At 41.5% G+C, this 23833-nt stretch overlaps 1 protein-coding gene across 4 annotated transcripts in view; it reads left to right on the top strand.

Moving 5' to 3' along the window:
• tspan9a (tetraspanin 9a) overlaps positions 1-23833 on the top strand; it is a 158071-nt gene that overhangs the window by 64505 nt on the left and 69733 nt on the right. The gene's annotated exons all lie outside the window — the stretch shown is intronic.

The raw sequence follows: 23833 nt of genomic DNA, 5'->3' as shown, positions 1-23833 counted from the left end.
CAATCTTAGCACTGTAAAATTGAGCTTGTTATTTTCTTTCTTTCTTTCTTCTTTTCTTTATTTACTACCTCCAAAAACACACTGTGGGACTATACAGAATGTTTACTTTTATTATGAGGTTTAACCATCCAAACTGTTTGTCCTCTTGCAATGTTTGGGAGATCCATGTAGTACATGGTGAAAATTCTATGGTGACACACTGGAAACAGAATGAGCTGTACATCTCTCCAACTCATACAGGACATTTCTCATTACAGCTTTGGAGTCCAAGTTGAACTTTCACCTCCCCTGAATGTTTTAACTGGGAGTGGATACGATGCTTCATGTAATTACAGTGTGTACCTTGTGGCCTTGGTCATGTTTTTGCAACGAAGGCTCATGTTGGTAGCAGAGTACAAGTCTGACAAAAAAGTATCTCTAGATCAGGGTGCACACATTTGCAGTGTAAAGCTGCAGTGTAATGCTACTTTAAACAACCCTCAACGGATGAAAACAAGGATGGAGGGAGAGGCAGAGAGAGAAATAGTTAAGATATAATCTTCAACTTTTATTGGCCGCTCCTTATCACCTCAATTAATCAGGATCAGTCATTGATTCAACAAGAGCCAAATTGGGATTTATCTTTTTTCAGTGAAAAGATTGATAAGATATCTACCAGTTTCTGTCTGCATGACACCCCCAAAGGCTTTTTAGCATTCCAGTCTTTTTTTTTTTTCTTCTTTTCTCTGTAGTCTAGCTTGCTTAAGAATCCATGCTTTCCTCAAGGTCCACTTGTACTGCCTCTTGTATGGACTGAGTCAGGACTAAAGCGAGGAAGACGTTTGCCCTTTGAACCATGTCTCGCCTTAAAGTAAGAGAGTCACTTAGAAGCAAAGTGTATAGCTAGCTGCGATTGTCTTTACTCACAGCTTTAAATCGTTTAAAGATTTTTGGACTCCAAGCACATCTCCTCTTTGCCGTCATCATTTTTTTTATTATTCCACTGTAATTCATGTTTGTAGTTTTCCAGTGTTGCAGGCAATAGGTACTTTCATAAATAGCTGATTCAACCTCCTAATATGATTGCAATTACAGAACATGTGGACTCTGTTTCAGCCGGGGTTAACCTTGCTGATTGCAGGGCTTGTTTTACATTGCAGCTCACATCATTCAGAGTAATGGGTTTGGAGATGAGATTTGGCACTTGGACAGAACGGTAGTGAATCCATCCGTCCAACCGGCACTGCCCCTAGGAGAATGAAACACTGCAATATGAAAGGAGAAGGGAGGGGGGAGGATGTGTAATAGTGGTGAAAGTGCAATTCTATTTCCTAAAAGCTTCATCTGAAGTCGCTTTACTCCATGTTTTACCCTGTGATTGTGCCAGCTCTAGAAAGTAGATCAGTCCCTGCCCTGAGCTGACCACAGAGGAAATTTTTGCACCACTGCCACCAGGCCTTCCCAAGCCTGAGATACAAATTGTCACAATCACACGTCCCCTTATGTCACAAGCTCTCAGTCATTATATTATATAAAAGTATTTTGCCATCAGGGGGAATAGATGTTCTTACTCTTTTCACCTTGTAGAAAAAAAAATTCGCAAAAAGTCCCATGAAGCCTGTGACTAACATGACGGCACACGTGTGCATATTTGATTGTGTGCATGGGCATAAGTGGATGTCTGTGTCTCCTTCCAAGTCTCTAAATGAATCTGGACTCAGGTAACCTTTCCAGCTGATAGGTATTGGGAGGACGTGCTGCAGCATATCTTGTCTCTTCAACTCAATGTCCTGGTGTCACACTAGCCCTGAAGACAACTGTCGCTTCTCATTTGTCATCAGCTAAATAAGAACATGATTATCCTTTAGCCTTACTTTTCCTACATTATTGACTACCCACCCTGTAGCTGCTCTTTATATCTTATAAAAAATACATCTCATGATGAGCAAGTGTCATATCTATGGCTTTCACATGACTTAATATAGTGTTTCATATAGATGCTCTGGTACTCCATACAATATATATGCTGCTTATATAAAACACAACTGTCCTGGTTTTCCTGAACCTGGGTCAAACCAGGCTTTGATGAACAGCCATTTTTCTTTCTATTAAAGCTTTGATTGTAATTTATTAACATAACATATAGTATATTATGGTCCTAAAACATTTGTTTCATCTAAAAAAAGAGTCAGAGGCAGACGGAGAGAAGGAGAGAGAAAGAGTGGGTGAGTGATTGTGCCCACTGCTGAGACTGAAACTTTATTTGGTACTTATGTAATGTGATTCTGTGTAATTCTGTGGGTTAGCAGTGATGTGTTTGGAACTACGGCGTCAGACTGGAGTCTGTGTGAAGGCTGCCTGCAGTCTCATATGAAATAGTCCAGCCTTCGGTGGATCCACTTCATGCGCGCTCACACACACACTGACACAGACACACACAGGCATGCATGCGGTATCTTTGCGATTTGGTATTGCATTTTATTACTGCATTTGTAATGAAGACAGCGGGGAAGCGGAACAAGACTACATTAAATGGTAGCAGTGTGTGCAATAGAGAGGAAAAAGGAGATTTAGCCATAAGCTCTTTCACTGTATCAAATTTGCCAAGCCTTGTAGATCCCTTGTCAAGTGAGCTTAGTTCTTAACCCAGATATAAAAATGCATTTCTGTTCAGAGCACGGAAATGATATGGTCATTGTTGGATGAGGATGTAGTTATGTAAATATGAAAGAGACAGGAGGAGAAAGAGAGACGGCCTCTGTGCTCATGTCTGCGCATCTGTTGAAGCGCATGTGCCTGTATAAATGTTCTGCACCCTCTCAAGTGACTTGATGCAGGTTAAAAGCATGACCCATCATTTTTCATCAATGCAGTGCAGGCTCTTGCAAACCGTGAAACAGGTGTTGTTACAAACGTTATGAGGTGATTGGGGTCTGGTTTGGTGTGTGCACGCATCTCAGGAGTTGTTTTTACTTCATCCATCACGCCAATGTCTTTTTGACAAACCAAAACACCTGCAAGAATTCCTGAAGAAGAAGAATTCTTGAGTGTTGAATAAAACCTCTGGCGCTCCATGTTTGGAAACTCTTGGTGGTGAGTAACACACTGAGCATTCGGCAAAGCCAAGTCAATGCAGCGTATGCTAAACACTTAAATACCAGGATGTCAAGATGAAATGTTTTTAAATTAATCATGACTGATAATTTCCTCATTTAAAGCTAACTGGAGAATTACACTGTTCATCTCCCCTGCGAGACATTTCCACTTGACGTGCTGCCATCTCAAAACCGTCAGGAAGAAAATGTGACTAATTAAATCACTACGACCAAACAATGTCTGCAGAGCGAGCAACGTTGTTGTTGCATCCCTGCAAAAACGAATATTTGGCTCTGATGCGGAGCAAGCAACGCCAGCAACACCTTAAAGCCAATAGCTCAAAATCACAAGAGGGATGAGGGGGAGGATGCTTCCCCCTCATCTTCATCCCCTCTAACCCTTAAGGGTTTCATTGTTCCCAGGAAAGCGTGTGGAGGTGTCAGAGTCCTATGATGTGCCAAATGTTTCTTCTTCCTCTGGCTGCAGATTCGTTGTGATAGTTATTCTCTGTCTGCAGAGAGGGCAGAAAGCATGCATGACTTGCTGTGGGAAGGCAAGATTTTTTTTTGTGTGTACAGAGTACACAGGAGGTAGGCAAAGTGAGCCTTCCAAATGTGACAGTATGGGACCTTCCAGGCACAGACAGACAAAAAAAGGAAAATCCACATGGATGCACATGCAAATCCACAAACACAGTGGTTAAACACAAAAAGTGAAAAATATACACAATACACAAGCAGGCACGCATCTCTCTCCGTCTCTTGTATGCACTATTGTACACACAAACACACACGGCGTGACATGCTATTTGTTTAACTAGCAGTTCACATAGGAGTAATTAAATTGAGTGAAGTTATGGCAGCACAGAATAATGAATCATTAAGTGTAAGCAAGAGAGACTTACATCTCACAGTGTTGTGCACTCACTTTTCACATTAGCAGCCTCTTACAAGCCGTCAGACAGCAGGACCACCGTCTTTCATCTCCAAACAGAGAGGACACCAGCAGAGCTGGCTGGAGGGGGAGAGAGAGGGATACCAGGAGAGAAATTGGGATGCTGAAAGCAGTCAGAGGAGATGAGAAAGAGGCTAGACTTGGGTGATATATTTTGAGGAGAAATTGGGGTTGTACAAAAAGTTAGAGGGAAGAAAGATGAAGGGAAGGATGGGAAGGGTGGGAAGGCACAAAGGAGAGAAGAGAAGGAATTAGGAATGGAGGGCGTAAACACAGATGGAGAGATGAGAGGAGATGTTAGTTAAGAAGCAATGATTTAGTTTGGTTTGCTGTGTGCCAACCGAATGCCAGCGATGGTGGTTGATGTATTGATCTAAGTAAGCATGTCTGACAGCCATCCACTTAACTCAGTGACCTCTATCACAGTGCAGGGCCACAGCCACACAATCCTTTAATTGGCCAAAAGAAAGTTGCTCATCAGCAGGAGCACTGTACCTCATCCAACACACGTACAGCTCTCTTCTTTACTGGCAAAAAGCTGCAGCGTGATGACTGCAGGCCTAATTACCAGGTCATACCCTTGTTTGACTATCCTTGTTTGAGTGTGAGGAGAGTATTAAAAATGAAGGGTACAGAACAACAAACGGTAAACAAAAGAAAATTATACAGAGTGTGGGGTCAGTTGTTGCTGGTTTTAAACTGACAGAAAGATTTTTCACATTTGCTTTTGAGAGTTCCAACCTTTTAACAGTTTAGTTTTTCATCATTTGATTCTACCAGAATTGTAACATTATCATTTTGCACCAGTGTACTCTCGCAAGCATTTCAGCCAGACTGTTTCTTCTACTGTGAAAGTAATTTTCTTCCCTGTCTATAACTCATTATCAAACATAAAAATACTGGCTAGTTGCAAAAGATTGCCTCTGCCTTTCCTTCGCACTTTGTTGTTTAAAAGTAGGTTCTGCTTCCAGTGCTGCTGTTGTTGGTGTTTTCCTGGTGCCATCAACAGAGTTTGCTTCTTTTTAAAGTGATGATCACCGCTTTGCAAATTCTATGTTCTCTGTGCATCCAAACCATCATAAATTTCTAGATCTTCAGTAAAGAGCTACCTCCCATGACCTTCATCCCACCAAAGTCACTGTCAAATGGCACGGCAAGTGAGAATGGTAGCACTTCAGGAACCCGTGGGTAGCACAGAGGGAAGTCATGAAATTGTTGTGTCCACCTAAGACACGTATTGAAGCGTGGTTGTCTATTTTAACCAGCAGTATGATGCTTTATTGAGAGGGTAGCTGAGGGTATTGGGAGAAGGGAAGAAGATGGAGAGGCTAAGTGACAGAGCGGAGCAGCTGGATATGAACTATCGAGCCACTCTAAAAAGCTGCTCGCAGTAGGCCACTTAACAGATGCCCTCCTCTTGTCAGAAGTTGATTTTAAGTGAGGTTGAGGAGTGTTCAACTCAGTTAAACTTTGCCATAAAGTGTACATCAGGGAAAATGGAATGACATTCTTATGGGAAGCCTTTTGTATGATCTCATTTTCGTTCTCATCCATTTGTATTTTTAGATAAGTTAAAAAAAAAATCAAATAAACCAGAAAAGCAAAAGTGTATACTGAAAAAAAAAACTGTTTATCTGCTCATCTATAAGTTACAAACCTAGGCTAACTCAGGCTAACTAGCTAACTTGTAACCAGGCATTACTTCCAAGCCAAGGAGGATATCATTACCTAACCATATCGCTGAGTAGTATTTCCCCATGGGGGAAACTGTGGGAGCTGATCTTGGATGCTGAGATAACAAACCGTTCAACCTCCAGAAAACCCAGCCAAACCTGCTACAGTTAATCAAGAAATTGTTCAGTCTTCGTCCTCAAATTTCTTTTTTCTTGCAACAGTTTAAAAATACAAACAACAAAGTGTAAATCTAATCTGATGTTACTTGGTCAATTGTGCTTTCTTTAGTAAGCCTTCAAACCAGGGTGATATTAGCATTAATGTTAATTAGCTAATGCTAGCTTAAAGAGGTGTAGCAAGAGCAACTGGGAGGGCAGGGCTTATTGAATGGTCAAATATATATTAAGAGACAAAAAATTTACTCAAAACATTATAGCTATCCTTAAAGTCACTGTGAGTGGTGGGATACAGCTGGAGGGCTAACCTTCTGAAAGAAGCTGATACCTGATACGTAGACTGCTCAGTGAGCCGAGGGCTTGATAGACAGATATCGTAAATATTTAGCAACTGAGAATTGCATTGCTAAACCTCAGGCTAAATATCAAGGTAAAATGAGAGTGTAGCAACGAGGGGAATTGCTAGCTGAATAGCTGCCTTTAATTCTTGGAAATTTGTGACGACACAGACACCCCTCATGTAGGTAGGTGACTCCTAAGCAATGAAGCAACAGCTGCTTCATGTCTACTGCCTAATATCATAATGGGTAAAGCCATCAAATACATATTTAAGAGGTAAATTGTCAAAAAATCAGGCCAGCTTAGGGCAATTTACCCTCTTCATATGCTGTGCAGCCCGTTTCACTTTGTACGCTGTGACTAAAGAAGAAGATTATATCCCCAGCCATAGTATATTAAAGACAACCTCATGAAAATGTAATCATGTGGGACCTTAAATAGAAAATGACATTTTCCACCCTGCCTGTACCATTTTCTTGACATGCTGTCTGGTGAAACTAGACTTTATTATTCAGTCTTTCTTTCATGCGTGGACAAAAACAACACATCTTGATTATTTTACACTACAGTTCAAGTCAACACAGACTGGGAAGAAAATCCAGAGAACTGTATAGAAAGCTGCATTGCAGTGTTATGGCACAACGGGGTAGGGGTATTTTTCTGTCATCTTGCATTTGCTGCGGAAATCGTCGATACCTGGGTCTTTAGGGGGCCTAAGATCTGTGTGCCAGTCTTGAGTAATGAGTATCCCTCGGGCCTGGACCTGAGCCTGAGCTCGGAGCTGTGTTAAGTGTGGATACATGGATGGGGAAGGGCCAGCTAAATGAAGGTCCCGGCAAAGAGCTCTTGTCCATACAGTAATCACAACTTTATCTGGCACTGCATGCGCAATGTGCTGAGCTCAGATGTCTCTTATCGGGGAAAAGCATAGTCCAGAGGGCAGTAGGCTCAAACCCATTCATTAATCCTCCCATGTGGAAGAGAGCTCAATCTCCACTGATGGCACTTGCACACTGTGATCCCTCTTAGTTTGCTGTGATCATTTTGGCTTAAATCCCGTGTTAAACATTTACCTTTAACCCAAAAAAACAAACAAACTTCAAATGTCAAAGTTCTGCTTCCTGAAAATAATGAGAAATACGCAGGTTAATGTGTTGGTGATGCATTTTGCCGTTCTTGCAGTTGCAAATACTCACAATACAACCAAACAGACGTGCTGTTGTATACATTTGCAGCACATTTGTCTGTTTGGTTGTTTTATGTGTATTTTGCAGTGCATGTGTTGTGTCAAATTGATGAGGATGTTTTCTTAATTTGCATGTGTTTTGTTCTGAGGTTGCGATGCATTGAGCTCTCTGGGCCACTGTACATCACAGATCAAAAGGCTTTCTCTATTTATTCAGTGTGTTGCTTAAGAGCTGTTGTCTCCTGTAACAGCTGTTTAAGTCTAAACTAATAAATCATCTCGTAACTCGCCACTCGCACTACATCTGTGCCGTGGTTAACCAGCCCCAGAGCACAAAATATTAGCACAGATCTACTGTATTCTCACAATGTGTCGCATGTGCATGTATGATCATGTACATATACACAACAGTTTTAAAGAGGTAGGTGTGTGTTTATACTGTTACATAATATAATCAGCTGAGTAGACGGAAAGTCTCAGGTAATGAATTTTGTTTTTTTTGTTTTCAAAATCCACTGCTAATATTTGTTTACGAATTACAACCTATTTTTTTAACGATGTATCTCAATCAGAAATTCATCCCTAACAGCATGATTTGCTGAGTAATCCCGTTCCTGCATTTCCTAGTATCTGCCGTATCAAATCAGTGTCACATTGAGCATCTTCTACATTTGTTTTACTAAGCAAAATAACTATGCCCTGCAGCTATGTTTACCCCTGTGGAAGCACTGTATAGAAGAAATCAGAAAGCAGGAGGGGGGAAAAAAATGTGTATAGGCATATTGTTGAAGAATGCTTTCTAATTACCGATGCTGCTTCGTGTTACATACAGTAGATTACTCTGGACTCCCCCAGTGCTCTTGATTATTTCAAAAGCCTTTTCTGAAAACAAAATAACACGAGAGAACTCAGGGAATATGTTTCATTATCAGAAATGCCTTCAACATGACGCACTTCCATTATCACAGATGCCTCTAGCATAGCAGTGCCCATTTCTCTTTAATGACTTGATTCTGTTTTAGTACGTCGTCTTCGTGCTCTACATTCACATTGTCTGTTTTTGCATCGTGCATCAAGCCCACTACAGATGGAGGAGAGGGTAAGGTCTTTGTCTGTGTTTCCTACTCTTTGTCAGCACATTTCAAAGCTAATACGATCTGCTCTGTTTGGTATGTTCCTCATACGCTATAACCCCGCAAATTCAGTCAACGTTTGAAAAGGTGCAACCATAAGCAGAAAATATGGCAGGGTTAGTCAAGAGGCCTGTCAGAATACAAAATGGAGGTGTGTGTGGTGTAAAGCTGCAGGCAGTGGTGGATCAGACAGGGAGGCCCTCTGACCCTGATTTCCAGGCTGTCACAGATGTTGACACCCTGTGGATTCAGCTTGTCAATGTAATGCCGACATGCAAACCCTCAATGTCACTCTGTCCCGCCTGGAGCTTAGGACGCACCTAAATCTAGGCACAGATCAGGAATGCATTAAATATCTGACTGTGGAGCGAACGTTGGTCATGTGACCAAAACAGTGATCCCAGATCAGTTCTGCTATTCCTAGAAGCTTCAAGAAAACAACCCTACAGACTCGTTTAATAGTGTGTATCATATATCCATTAAAGCTCCTCTGTGTCAGCTGTACTGTGAGTTGTGGAGACAATCACGGCTCAAAGAAGCTGCCTTTTTGATGATTTCTTATGCACAAGCTGAAAACATAAAAAACTTTAAAAAAAAAACTAAGAGAAAACATCGCCAATCGAAGGCAAAAATAGCATCTATTAATGAGGCAACTAATGATAGAGAAATCATATTAGAATTCATGCCAGTAATACACTTTCCACAGGAGCTCTGAAGCTACAATATTCCCTGCATTTTCACTTTCCTTGGTTTAGAGTGTTTGGGGATAAATAAAGTATGAAACCTAATGTTTACCAGCACGAGCTATTACAGCAGATTAAATTTCATTTAGCCCTACAAGGTTGAAAGTATTGTGTTGTGAATATTTGCTCACACATTATCCTCAAATACATGTTTGCGCGTCCCCCCTTCCCTCTGCAGTCACCTTGAGTAACAAAATGCTTGGCTGTAATGAATTGCAGTATGAAATTTGAGCTGATATTATGAATATTAATGTGGATGCAGCACAAAACCCAGAGACAGTGGAGGGAAACTGTTGAACTGGAAAGTCAGGTATGTGCTGTCCCCGCTGCCGAAAACGTAGTTAAGATAAAGGGCAGCGAGACCTTTACCTCCACTCCTATTTGTTCTGTTGCCTTTTTAGAAGCTGGCATGAGTCATAATGCAGGACCTGTTTCCTTATGTGTGTGAACAGCCCACATGTCTCACCTGGCAGTATTATCAGGAATACCAAATGAATGTGTGTGTGCAGCCTTATCAGTGAAATCTGGACTACTCTTCCTCTCCCCTTCACTCTGAATGCCTTAAAAACTTGTTAAGCTGATGGCCATCACAAACTGGCATTCACTTGTCATTGTGTGAGGTGCAGCGCTTGTTAAAATCAATGATGACCAGTATGTGTTATGGTGGATGAGTGAAGGATGAAAGACAGTCCCCCCCCCCCTCCCTGACGCTCTCTTCTGCTTTAACATTCTGTGCAGTCTGCAGTTGCTCTTTGCCTCCACCTGTGATGTGGCAGGAGTAACACAGTGGAGACAGACCGGAGCCGAGCACAGTCCAGACAGGCAATAAAACTCCTGACGAACTGAATTAGGAACGGCTGACCCAGCTAGCCCAGATTCCGCGTTTTTACGCTGCCACACAGACAGACAGATTAACCTCACGTGCAAAAATGGGGCCAGACATGGACGCACAGAGTGACATTAACTGCACTTTAACAGGTTAATATGAAGGTCAAGGTCCGCTAGTGGTTATGTCAAGAGAAATGACATAAACCCGGCCACTAAAACAGCTAAAGGAAGAGCATGACTATCAGTTGTTGAATCATGTTGAATTTTGAGACTTGCCACTTGATGCTCTTGTCCTACGAAGGTTGACCATCTCATTCTTATTCTTCCCCATTGAGTTATAAATGCAGTGTTAATGGCTTTCCAGGTATACATGATGATAAGTTACCTATCACTGTGGAGTAAACAATGGATCTTGTCCCTGAAAGGACAAAGTAGATTTTTTCATTTCTGTGTGAATCAGTAGAGTAAAAAAGTAACTGAGGCTGTTTTCCCGCTCAGCTGAAGGTCAGTGTGTGAATAGGAAATGACAGGCTAGAGAATGTGTGAGTGTGAGTGTGAGTGTGAGTGTGAGCGTGCGTGTGAGTGTGCATGTTTGTGAGAGGGGCCGAGAGAGATTACTGTATAAAGTATACATTTGTGTGTACGCTGAAGGCAGAGGGAGAGAGGAGATACTGCATTAAATGTAGTGAAACTCTGCAGGCAGACACCCTGCGCCTTAGCCCATATCTGGTTTCCTATATGTGGGCACATAGAGTTAAAGATCTCCTATGTTCCTGCCGCACTGTGTCTGTAACAGTAGAGCCGTGCTTTGGGAGTGATGGAGTCTTTATATGAGGTCCACTGTCGCCCCTCTGCAACAGCTGCAGAATATTAGTTTGTACCTGGCCCAGTCTGCGAGGGAACATTATCAGATGTAGCCGGGCTCGCACTTGCTTAACAAGCAGCTATGTTAGGTGTCTCGAAGAAGTGATAATGTTGCGAGTGAGGTCATTTGTGCCGAGAACCGGGTGTACTCTAAAACATTTTTGCAGGTACAGTGTATAAAATGTCATTACTTTTCTCTTGCTTCAGAATATGAAATGACTTTCAGACTTATAATCTGTACCTGCTGCGGTGACACAAACACTCGCCCTCAGGAACCTGTTTTCAATGCAAAACCTCCCGCTACATGAAGTAACGTTACAGTTTGATGTGTGCCGATTAGGATTTCAGCAGTGGGGAGGAGAAGCAGATATTATAATCCATTGCCATGGGTGATGGGTCAGAGGAAAGCTATTTTCTGGCCTTAAATCATTTTCAGGGAGACCTTGTGCTCTTGAGAGTGATATAAAATTGATGATCGAGTGGCAGAGTGGCTCACATTTCCCTCCCAATGGCCTCTCTGCCTCTGAAGTTTTTGGGGCATGTCATGGCTAATCTTGTTAGAATTCATATTCAATCATTTCCTCTGAAAAAATACTTTCATTTACCCTGCTTATTTACATAGTGTATATTTATATGTATAAGCACACAATGAATAATGTTAAACTCATTAATGCTCCGCATAAATTGCTTTTGCCTTCTTCATTATGTTGTGGGATTTGTGGTGAAACAAAAATTATTTTCATTTCAATCATCTACAGGCAATTTTGTTCCAGTATCGCGCTGCCAAAAGCGTGACATGGGGTGTGAGAATATTGAGTTAATTTATAATCATCACTCCTCAAAGGGAATGTGCAGAATTGGGAGCCATCAGCACGAAATGTCTAAGTAGGTGAAATCAGAAAAGTAGCCGGAGCCAATTTCAGCTCGGACTCATGAGAGACTTACTGTCTGCAGACTTTAATTAAGAATATTTGGCAGCTCAGCAAATGCTCTCTATCTTTGTGCGTAACAGATGTTTCGGTAACAGTTATTCAGAGTAATAGATTACTTTATCGGTTGGTAAACTTTAAAATTAAAATGTTTTATTACAGCCGCCGACATCATGTTGCTGGAGGGCTGTGAATTTCATTTTCTGCTTGGGGAGCCTAAAAGACCATATGGGACTTCACAGGGAATTGCTACTATATGTATGAGTATATTATGGGTTGTCTGGTGTGTGTGTGTGTGCGTGCGCGTGCACGTGCAAGCGTCCACCTTTATAATTATATGTTTTTGTGTATCTGTGTATCCTTGTGAGTTTGCGCAAGAGTGAGTCTCTGTGTGTGTGTGTGTGTGTGTGGATCAGACAGCGTGTGTCAGTATTCAGCAGATGATGAAAGCGACTCATCGTGCTTTTTTCCCACACTGTAGACTGTTTTCATTCTCCCAGCCATGGAGGTGAAGAGGCTATGCATGTTGCTCTATGTTGTTTACATAAAACATCAATCAGCTTTAGTTTGTTCTCCTCTCTTTGCTTTGTGATATTGTCATCTGTTTAGACAGGAGCGCTGTCTCTTATATTGCAGCAGGGATTTTTTATTTTTTTTAATGGAAAACAAAGAGATTCTCAGACGTTGGCACGTCTTCCAAGTGTTGTGATTTTTATGTGGCGTGAGGCTTTATCTGTTGCTTTACCAGCAGTTGTTGATTCATATCTGGAGCTTGCCCCACAAACACAATGACATGGCAGCTGCTTCTTTAGAGGAGGGCATTAATCCGCAGCAGGGCAGTTCCTGTAAAAGTGAAGGGATCCAGGGCATTTTGCCACAGCTTGCTACCTTTATCTCCTCTCCTCTCTTCTCCTCTCTCCTCTCCTCTCCCCTCTCCTTTCCTCTCCTCTGTGATGTGTCTTTTCGCTCGTCTGTTGCCCTGGCTTTCTCTGGATGGCAGTGACAGAGCGGCTGCTCATGAATGACCACGGCCATATTGACAGTGTCTTCTGTGCCAGGGGCCAGACCCCATGTCCCTAGTTCAAACACACATAGAGACACACACACACACACACACACACACACACACACTCACACATGGACTAGTCAGGCTTGCCATATTGTGGGGAGGTGCTACCCAGCTGGTCGGATTGGAGCTGCTCTTGTGGGCCATTTTCTTCTCTCTGCAGGTTTCCACCTTTCCATACTTGGTTTAATTTTTTTTTTTTTTACTCAATTTCTCTCCATGCCCACCTCTTTCTCTGTCTCTGTCTCTCTCTCTCTCTCTCTTGTTATATGTGGGCGTCCAAATATTGTTTTATGATGAGATTATGTTAATGAGAAAATGGTATATGTCATAGGCAGCTCAAGATCATGCAGTGATCGGTACGCCTGAGGTAAAACAACAGTGTCAGAGATGGAGATGAGATGTGTTCGTGGTGCCCGCAATGGTAAAGCTCCTCAGGCATTGTGTTGTGCCTTTAATCCATCCTCGCCTTTGAATCCTCCGCCAGCAGCCGCAGCGCAGAGGAGCATGGATCACAGAGAGATGAATGCTCTGCCAGTCCGTGCTCCATCTTTCCTCTCGGATCTTATATCTCCAACTCCCTTCTTTCCGACTCCTCCTCTCTCCATCTTCATCCCAGCACAGCAGTGCAGCTCACTCCACTTTTGTTTGCATTTCAGCAACGGCCAACTAAAATATTGATGAACCCCGTCTGACCTTTCATCGCTGTGTCAGCAGCTTCTTTAACGTTCCTTCAGAGAGGCACCGTGCTCATCTGCTTATTGACTATGCTCATATTGGACACACTGCAGCACATGATGCAGACATGTGCTCTGTGTGGCGCCAGCTGTTTCCCACCCTCCTGTGGGTCAGGAACTAGAGATGAAACCACGATGTTGACCTTACTCCCTGCAGGGACTGACTCTTTAATCCCACTGGATGGGTAGACAGATCATACACTGTATTTTTTCTCAGACAACTTATTCATAGCCACCACAGCGCAGCAGTTCTGACAACACATTAAGAGAAAGGGCATCTCTAACTGTGACATGAAGGAGGCACTGGGACCTCTGTAAGTTCACACCACATGTTGAATGCCTGATTGTCTCCAATAGCCCGTATGTTTGTCTCCCTCCTACTCCTTCCTTTTTAAAACATCTCCTCCCTTCAGTACCCACAGGACATTTTTGTCTTTAAGCTGTCCAGCATGCCTTATAACCTGTTTCCCTTAAACACAAGGAGAGATTTAAGCTTGTGTTGGATTGCTTATCAGGGGCAACACAAACACAGTTCACCCATAAGGCTCTGGGCTTTTAGAGCAAAGAAAGATCTGACCACAATATATTCCTGTTCCTTCACAGCCTTAAATAGTGTTTATGTTGTGCCAGCGGCATCCGCAGGTTATGGAAACTTGAGCTCTGAGTGGCATTGCTTCCATTGCGGTTGCAATTTTTTCCATATGACCTGGACCCGTAATGATAACTGCATCCTCTTCATCCCATCTCTCTTTCACTTCCTACCGCACATAAAAGACCAATCAGCTGCTTCCCTTTTGGCTCTTGGCCCGTGGTGTCAGTGATTGTAACTCACACTGTGCTGCGGAGGCACTTCATTTGTACATCCAAGAAAAGTTAGTGCTTTTCCTCATATTTCTTTTTATGTTTCTTTCACTTTAATGTGTTATGACTACCACTTTCTATGCGGCGGGAACAGTGCCAATTATTTTCTTCACATTCGTCACGTAAGGCATGAAGTATTTTGTACACTGTATAGATTTGCTAATTATGTGTGTGATCTCACCTGCCCTCAAAGCAAAGGCTCTCCACCACATTGAATGTGTTGTTCCTGCAGGCAGAAGGAGAAAACCGCAGAGGTGATTTATTGAGGTGAGGGGAGTTGATTGCGTGATGCTATCTTCCTGCCTCACAGTCGATCCGGCAGCTTTGTATGTATTTACCAGGAGGGCTATGTGATGTGATGGAAATCAATATCACAATGTTATTAATCTTTTGATGGACTGGTATATTAGCTAAAATAAAGCTGGTCCCTGTACTCTACTGTGTTTTGTCCCCTCCAGCCTTCTAGTGTTGCAGCTCCTCTTCTATTAAGACACCCAGGCTACAGCTCAACATCCCGCTGCATAAGCCTGCGAAAATTAGAATGTGCGAATGTCAAATATTATTTGGGCGCAGAAGGGAGTGACTCTGAGTTCAGACGCCGAGGTTGAAAAATACAGAATCACTAAGCTTCGACGCCAATAATCATTAGCCAAGCATGTAGGAAACATTCAGCCAGCAGCTTCTCATTTTTAGCCGGGTGCTGAGCGTCGCTTTCGGCGCTTAAAGTGACAAATGTCACCGTGTCAGCTGTCACTATTAATTAATGTTAATTCTGTGAGTAACTTTATGACGGGTCTAAATTAAACTTTGCTGTTTTTGGTTGGTGTGCTCTATACGGCGCTGTCAGTACTTGTCAAAGACAGTTTGTGAGGGAGGAAGCTTCTCTTTAGTTCCAACAAATCCAGCAGAGTTAGATGACGTCACCATCAGGGGTGACATTCTCCCAAATATCAATAATTTAAGCTTATCAACCATGACCTTTAATATTTGGATCAGGAAGCTCATAAAAAAATAAGGAGTGTTAGATTAAGTAATCTACACCTCTGTTATTTCAGTGTGTCAGATAAATCAATCAACATTTAAGTAATCTAAATGTAAGTATCTGATCAAGCTGCATCAGCAGATACCTAAAATGAAAGTACTTGAATCAGGATCAGAGCCAAAAAAAACTTGATCAGGACATCCCTGGTAAATAATGATATTTTCTGATATTTATATATACAGTACATGTGACATAATCAAACTGAAAGCAAACACTGTTCACGTCACTGTATAACATCACATTTGTATGAAACAAAAGCTAAAGTAAAAGCTCTGAATCACAACTTGTTGCGTAGATGCATATCTGCTTAATCTGTATAATTGTTTTACAGGTTTTGGAATAATTGTTACCCTTCTAAAATATGTGTAAAAACTGAGCCATCTCAAATCCAGCACTGAAGAAATCCAGTGTACTTTTCAAAGACCCCCAAGTCAAGTTTAATTAACTCAGAACCAGTAAAGTGAGAAACGAGCCCTGAACTCAGTGACTTGCTGCACACATTTCACACAGTTATGGTTCTCTTAAATATTACAAATGTCAAAGAGTCCACACTGGTGAACGGCTCTTCCACTCCATTGATCAGCATGATCAGAACACTGTGTCATTTCTGATGTAACTGCGAGGCTATTCTGGGATTCATACATCGTGCTGCTCCAGACGTCACAGGCATTTGACCCCTCAACGATGGCCCGTATTGAACCGGACTTTACTGCACTGTGATAGTACGTTGCATTTCAATGGCAAGGGACACTTTCTGATCTAAATGCTAATGTAGTATCCTTAAGATGGAGTTTACTCACTTTACTTGTAAAACCGTGCCTGTCTCACGTGTCCCACCTTATCTCCCAAAGCTCTGATGGACGTGCCTGCAGGAATTAAGTTTAGATTGGGGCTTGGCTGCAGGACTGGCTGCTGGGGCTTTGGGGCTTTATGTGTATTTAATTTTATATGGATGTGTGAGTGTGTGTGTGTGTGTGTGTGTGTGTGTGTGTGTGTGTGTGTGTGTGTGTGTGTGTGTGTGTGTGTGTGTGTGGGCGCCCTGTGTGCACCCCCATGTCTGTCTCTACGTTTATGGATGTCATAACTGCTGCTTTTTCGCTCAAATCCTGACAAGAGTCACAAACATCGGTCTCTGGTTCTCAGCGGTCTGCTCCTTTCTCACACTGTGAGTGTCAGGGGTTTTCCCCGCTGGAGACGGTGAATAAACATACACAAAACTGTTTAGTGAGTCGGCGTAAAGCACATGAAATACGTCCATGGGAACAGTGTATTGCTTTGTTGATGGTCCGTCAACCCCAGCTTGATACTCCCAAATGTGGTCAGTGTTTGCAGCATTTGACCTTGAGGATCAGCGCACAATCTCCCTTCCAGCTCTAGCGCCATTATCTGGAGCCCTCGCATGCTATCACAGTTGGGTCTGTAGGGGAGCGTGATGTCATAAATTTCCTAATTAACACCTTTTCCAGACACCTTTATTGACTTTTGGTTGCAAATCACCCAAGAATGACTGAAGAACGGCGGCACTGTCTGGCCGGCCTCCTCTCAGAGGGTAATATTCAGAGCATCATAAAAGGGCAAGATGGGCCCATAAATATCAAACCAGATTGACACCTGATTTTAATTTGATTTTGGAGATGAGGCAGACATCAGAATTAATAGCTTGTTAGCTCATCCACACATCACAGCGTATTCTCTGACCAGAAGTCAATGCAAATATGTTCTCATCCTCTTGTAGGTTTAGTTTGTCCTTCGACTGTTTAAGTTCCTCAACGTCTACGGCTGTCATTGGCTGTGTCATGTTGTCTGTGGTGTCTGTTTGCGTCCACAGCAACAGACTCGACCCAAACGTTCGGAGGATCTAAGGGCCACTGGCAGTGACATATTGTGTGGGAGGAAACCCTTTGTAGTTTTAATCCTCTCCTTATGCTCGGGCCTTGATCATGCATTCTCACCAGGATCATGTGCTGTCGCATGTCATACGCTGTACGTCTGCAGGTCTGACATGGTTTCAGATTGACTGGTCAAAGATATGCAGCACTAATTCCTTGTGTAATATGAGCAAAGAAAAATTAGCCAGTAATTATCTAGCAGGCATTCGATTTGTCTTTGTTACATGTGTGAGAAGCAGCGGTGCTTCTTTTTCAACGATTGAATTATTGTCTCAGAGAAGACACCAGTTCCACCTTCACGTACTGTCATTTTTTTAAACATCACACTTTCTTAAGATTTCCTGGATTGACTGATTTTATTGAAGCCTGTGTTTTATTTTTGGGATGCTGTCATGTGTGAGGTGACCTTGTGACTGTGGCTGTGATTGTCATGATTCAATTCCACTCAGTAAATTAGAGACATTCAGTCGCAGGCTATCAAAGAGATCAGGAAAAAAACAAACATAATCCAACTGCCATTCTCCCTATGAAAGACATGAGTGTGTTCATTAATTCAGCTAAAAATAATGGGCTTATGTTTGAATTCCTCCTAGAGGCATCTTGGGAGATTTTGGAGTCTGATAGGTGATTGAATGAAAACAACTGTTCTTTATCAAATTAAAAAGAAAACTTGATTGAATCTCTCTTGTACTAAAAACAAACTTGTTGAGGTCAAGAACATTTAATCAGCCGCCAAAACACCAAAGTAGATATTTTTGAGAATTCCGTATCATAGCAGCCGAAACACGTTAAATCACCTCCACCTTCAAACTTTAGACATTTTCAGAAGTAGAGCGCTCCCGTCATCTCATCTGTTTTGAAGTCTATGGACTTTTATCCAGTGACATTTTGTGGAAAATTAGTTTCATAGATGAGCAGGGCTGCATTTAATGATTTCGCGATGGATAAATCTATCAGTTAAGCTTTGATTAAGAGACTGATTAGTCATGCAATCTATAAAATGTCAAAAGTAATGACAAAAGATACAAGTAGCTAGAGCCGGAACAAGCGATCATATAAAATCAGAGAACAGCAAGTGTCAAGGAATAAAATCAACCAAAAACAAAAACGTCAGAAGTAATGGCCAACAGCTAAAGCCTTCAAAAAGACACACATGTGCACACTCATATACACACACACACATAGACACACACACACACACATACAAACACATCTATACATTCTTACCAGACAGTCATATTTTATGTAATGGTATCAAAAAACATTCTCACAAGCAAACTCAGCTTTCATACAAACAACCTACTCTGTCATTTATTTCCTGGCCACAGATGAAGTGCGCCAAGAACACACTTTGTCAAAATGATATTTCAGCTCATAATACAAAGCACTGTATAACACAAGTGGGTTTCTTTCTTTCTTTCTTTCTTTCTTTTTCTTTAGCGTTCCCTATTTATATTCTTTCCGTCTATTTTCTTCTGTTGTGCATACTAGCTTAGTCTCTGGGTGTAGCTGATGGTGTGCAGCCATCAGAGTTTATTATGCTGTTTATTTATTATGTAAACTTAATATCACGTTGTAATGGATATCTCTAAACTGGACTTTATGTATTGATAGAAAAGAAGTATTCCAGCTGCTCGTCTAACAGTGGTAAACTGGCACAAATGACCAATAAAGTCCCAGCGTTCAGGCGGTAACAGACTTGTATTGGATGCAGTATTTTTGATGTGGATTTATGAAGGGGATTTCACCAATTTTACACATAAAGGTCAGTATAGTTGTCATGAGACTCATATTCTGAAAGTATTTGTAGGGTGTGTTCTCTGTGGCTCTGCAGGGAGCTAACGTCATCAGAAAAATTGGAACCTGATGATGTAATAGTGATGTTATCAGGGTTGTCTGTGGGTTACTTCGACTGACTTGATGGTCAATAAAAAGACTTCAGTCAAGTCGCACATATTCTATTTCCTGTAGCATCTGTGACACTGAGGAATCTCTGTTTTTTTTATTCCAAAAAATATGAGTGTTACTGTTAACCTCAATATGTCAGACTTTTTCTCAACATCTATACGCACTCTTCACTCATGTTCTAAAACATTTTCATGAAATGAAATCTAAGTAATATTTTATGAAAACATGGAGGGCGATGGGTTAAGGTGTATGGGGGCAAAGTCGCACATTGAATACCTGCTAGGTATGCCAGGCATTTTTTATTTCTTTTTTGTTTTATTGAGAACCACAGACCTTAGCATACAATCAAAAACACAGTAGCCATCATATTACCAGGAGGGTGAAAAGAGAATAAACCTGAAGGATAAAAAAATGTGACCTACAAGGGCATTACTTCTTTTACAATAACAAACTCCTGGTCGAAACTGTTTTTACAGCTGGAGATGAAAACTATAGTGTTAGTGCCCATGTGTAAAAAATGAACTGCCAGAAGGAGGAGATCAAATAAATTGCGTCCCCTTTGGCAGACATAACGAAATGAGATAACGTATCTGAGGTTTCTTAGAATAAAAATGTAGAACACGTCAAGCATGTCAGTGGAGCCTGAAGCCAATCAGGACAAAAGTTCTGCCGCCCCTGATTCAGAAAACTGCATCCACCTTGCTCCAGTGAGGTTTTAATGTCATGTGACACGGTGAACAGCAGAGAAAGTTGATAAAAACAATTTCTAACTAGCATGCATTGTTTTAAGTCCAGCATGCATCACGTCAAGTCAGCGCTTTTTTTGGAGAAACTCTGCAGAGCTGCCACAGTAAACTGCAATAACAGAGTAAATGCAACTTTACAATTCAGTCCCCATAAAATATACATACATTTTAGAAAGTGCCATAAATCATCCTGTTGACCAGCTACAACAGAAACTATGTATGATATATGATGATAAGGGAGAAGATAAAGTCACTGTAAATTAAATCATTTAAGATAGATTTAAAGCCACTAAACCCTGCCACATTCTTTGTAGTGACATTAAAGGAAAGATTATACAAGGCTTGAAATGATGTAGTAACTTAACATACTGTGGAGAAAAAGTGTTTTTTTTTTTTGTTTTTTGTCACAATATTCTTTATAGCTTTTTCTTCCAACATAATCTTCATCTCCGTTATGAACTGAACCAGCATGTTATGAAGTTTATTTATCAAGTGCCATCTATTTAGTTTCTCTAAAAAGAAACCTCAAATATATCCCTCATGACTATTAAGACTGCAGGTTACTGATGGTGTGTAAAATTAAGTTTTTCATCTAGTCCTAATGAATCACAAAACACATCTCCTGCTGCCACCATAACAAAGAAACAAAGTCATCTCTAACTCATTTAAGGTTTAGATATTAGTTGTAGGCACAATAAAATTAGATTAGTTACATTTTATGGATTCAGTGCCGGCGCATTTCTTTATTTTGAGGTTGATATTGCAGTTCAGTATAGTTGTAGTAGAGTACAATCTGTTTCTAATGAATGATTTCTACTTAATTATTTAACTATACATCAACAGTACGATTCACTTTATCCCCTACTGTTTGCAGGTGGGGATGTTTGTTATCTAGACCACATACTGGACTGTAGTTGCATATTTCTCCTTGTTAGTGAATAATTCTCTGACTACTAATCTTAGCCTCTTCTTCAGTGGAGAAGTTGGTTGACATACACTCCTGACACCACTCATGTGTCATTATTTTTTCATAGTGCCCTGATTCATGTTCGTGAATGTTTGCTTCCCATTACCTTCTGTAGAGTGTTATCTAAAGAGCTGTGCGAGAGTCAAAAGTCGGCTGCCTCTGAACTCCAATCACCTCCTCTTGTCTGTACTTACAACATACATACATTAACCCGCTCTCTCTTGCTCTGGTCCACTCTGCCGCTGCTCCGCGTAATTTTCATCTTCTCTCCGAACTTCAACTCCTCCGTGTCATCCCTCCGACGTCCATTTCTCCCGAGTCTCGCTTTGTCTCTCTTTTCTCCTCTGTCTCTACCCCCTCAAACTATAATGCAGCAGCAGCGCAAAGCCCCGTTCCTCTGGATGGATGTCGACTGATGGATCTATGCGTGGCTCAGCAGGGAACAGGCTTGGATGTGTCCTTCAGGGTACTTGAGGAATCAGTAACATACACACGATGAGGCCCACTGAGCTCTGATAAATACATGTAACTCCTATAGAGAGCAGCACTGATGCAGATTGTATTGAATTTGGAGTTAAGGGCCTGAAAGCTCACTGGACAGAAATCGCCTGGATTCTGACAGTCTTTGCAGCTTTTCACCTTCAAAAGAGCTGTGAGGGGAACCTTGTCGCTTGTACCTTGTGAGCAGCTATTCTCATCATGTGTCATCATGTCTACATTGTGGTTGCTATCTTGCTATCTTTTACAGATAATAGATTAGATAGAACCAAATGAGCTGTTAAAATACTAGTGTCAGATTAAAGTCTCTTTCAGTCTATGAGATTCTGAATCTGCTGTAATCTTCCCGTTAAAAAAAGCTTTTCAAAGCAACATAGAAACCTCAGAAAATGCATGATGAAGATGAAAAATAGATACACTTTTCATTCGTTCCTGAAAAGCGGAAAATATCGAAATTGTGTGATTTTTCTCCTTACAATTGCAAGACTGTTATGGCAAAGTGATGGTTGTCAACTGTGAGCTTCTGTCTCTATACAGCACCTCAAGAAAAACTTGCCCTTGAGGACAGTTTTTTCAGGAATGATTGGTTTACTTAAAGCAATTCTTTGACAAAAGAGAAAAACATTTATTGGTTTTCACGCCAAGATTAGTAGCACTCTGTTGTTTGTGCGTAAATGCAAGGCTACACATGGTAACTGGTTATCTTAGCTTAGCTTAGCTTAGCATGAAAACTAGACAACTGGGGAATCAGCTAACCTAGCTTAGTACAAAGGTGATAAAATCCACCTGCCAGCTCCTCTAAAGCTCAGTCATTAACAGATATCAGATTTTTTGCCCCATAGTGCAGAAACAAGAAGTTAGGGTGTTTGCGGGTTAGGTGCTGGAATATTTCTTGGCTTACAGAGTTGTTACTGGTTGGTTACCCTAAGTGGGTGGCAAAGTAGTTGGACATATGACCCACATTAAAACACACTTTTTTCACATTTATTAATTTGTGAACTTTGGTCAGACTTACCGTTTCCCCTTGTTTCCAGCCTTTATGCTAAGCTAGGCTAACTAAATTCTCGTTGTAGCCTCATATTTACCATAGAGACACGAGAGTGCTATCAATCCTCTCTATGGCAGAAAGACAATTAACACATTTACTAAAACGTGGAACAATTCATTTAAATGAATACTGCTGGATCCAGGTGTAAATATGATTTCACATGGAAAGGATTTTTTCTCTCATATTTTTTTAAACATCAGTCTTTGAATTGTGAATTTCTGTGCTTTTCCAACCACAGCTGCATGTGCCTCCTCAAGGCAGATTTTTTTTTTAATTCTACAATGGTGAAACACGAGAGGGTTGGATTAGGTTGTCTTTGTCAATTGGGTATTACTGGGTTTACCTTTAAGACCATTGAGTTGAATCTCTCGCTCCATCTGTCTGGAGGCTGAGCCATCACCGGCACTCAGCTGACAGAAGACCATTATCGCAGCAGAACAATGTGCAGTCTAGTGGTAGACCTGTGGTAGCTAGACACTACTGGAGAGAAAGATTGTGAGAGTCAATAAGGGCAATTATACTGTTATTCTAATTGTCACGGTCTAGTGAGGGTAAAATTAAGCTCTGGCACTCTCACACAGATAAATACAGCCTCACAGTCGCCTCACAGTCACTACCTTGACGCTCCATTGTTCTCTGATGTTATGCACGTGTTTGGAGCGCTTGATAAATTTAAAATCAAAGCTCTGTAATAACTTGTCAGCTTGGTGTGTGAATCAGCAGGACTATTCAGCATTTGACCCTGGCTTTGCAACGAAGAGTGTTCAGCATCTCAAAGCCACTATCCTCTTTCCATGCTTCAGATGGTGCCATAATTCCAAAGCCTGCACGCTGCCAGTCACTTTGGTCCCCTTACATGGACGTGGGCGGCGCAGTGATGAGTAAGGTAGTCACAGTGTGACCAAACTGCTCGGCACTGTCACCACCACCAGCAATCAGAGGCAACGATTGTGATCATTGCCTGGTGTTTCAGGCTGGCTTTCACAAATATGTGTATTTTTATATACAGTATATATATATGTATTTCATCAATCAATGAAATTACAGACCATATATTAAAACAGTTTGAGTAGTTATACTGGCATGTGAGAAGTCACAGGTGTCTGTTTTATCACCTGCAGTCAGACTGACAGTCAAGGCTCTTCGCATACAAAAGACCCTGCCTGCAAT

Source organism: Seriola aureovittata, chromosome 10, assembly GCF_021018895.1.
Source record: "Seriola aureovittata isolate HTS-2021-v1 ecotype China chromosome 10, ASM2101889v1, whole genome shotgun sequence".
Lineage (NCBI taxonomy): Eukaryota > Metazoa > Chordata > Actinopteri > Carangiformes > Carangidae > Seriola > Seriola aureovittata.
The sequence above is the reverse complement of the archived record's forward strand: the minus strand, read 5'-3'. Positions and strand labels throughout refer to the sequence as shown.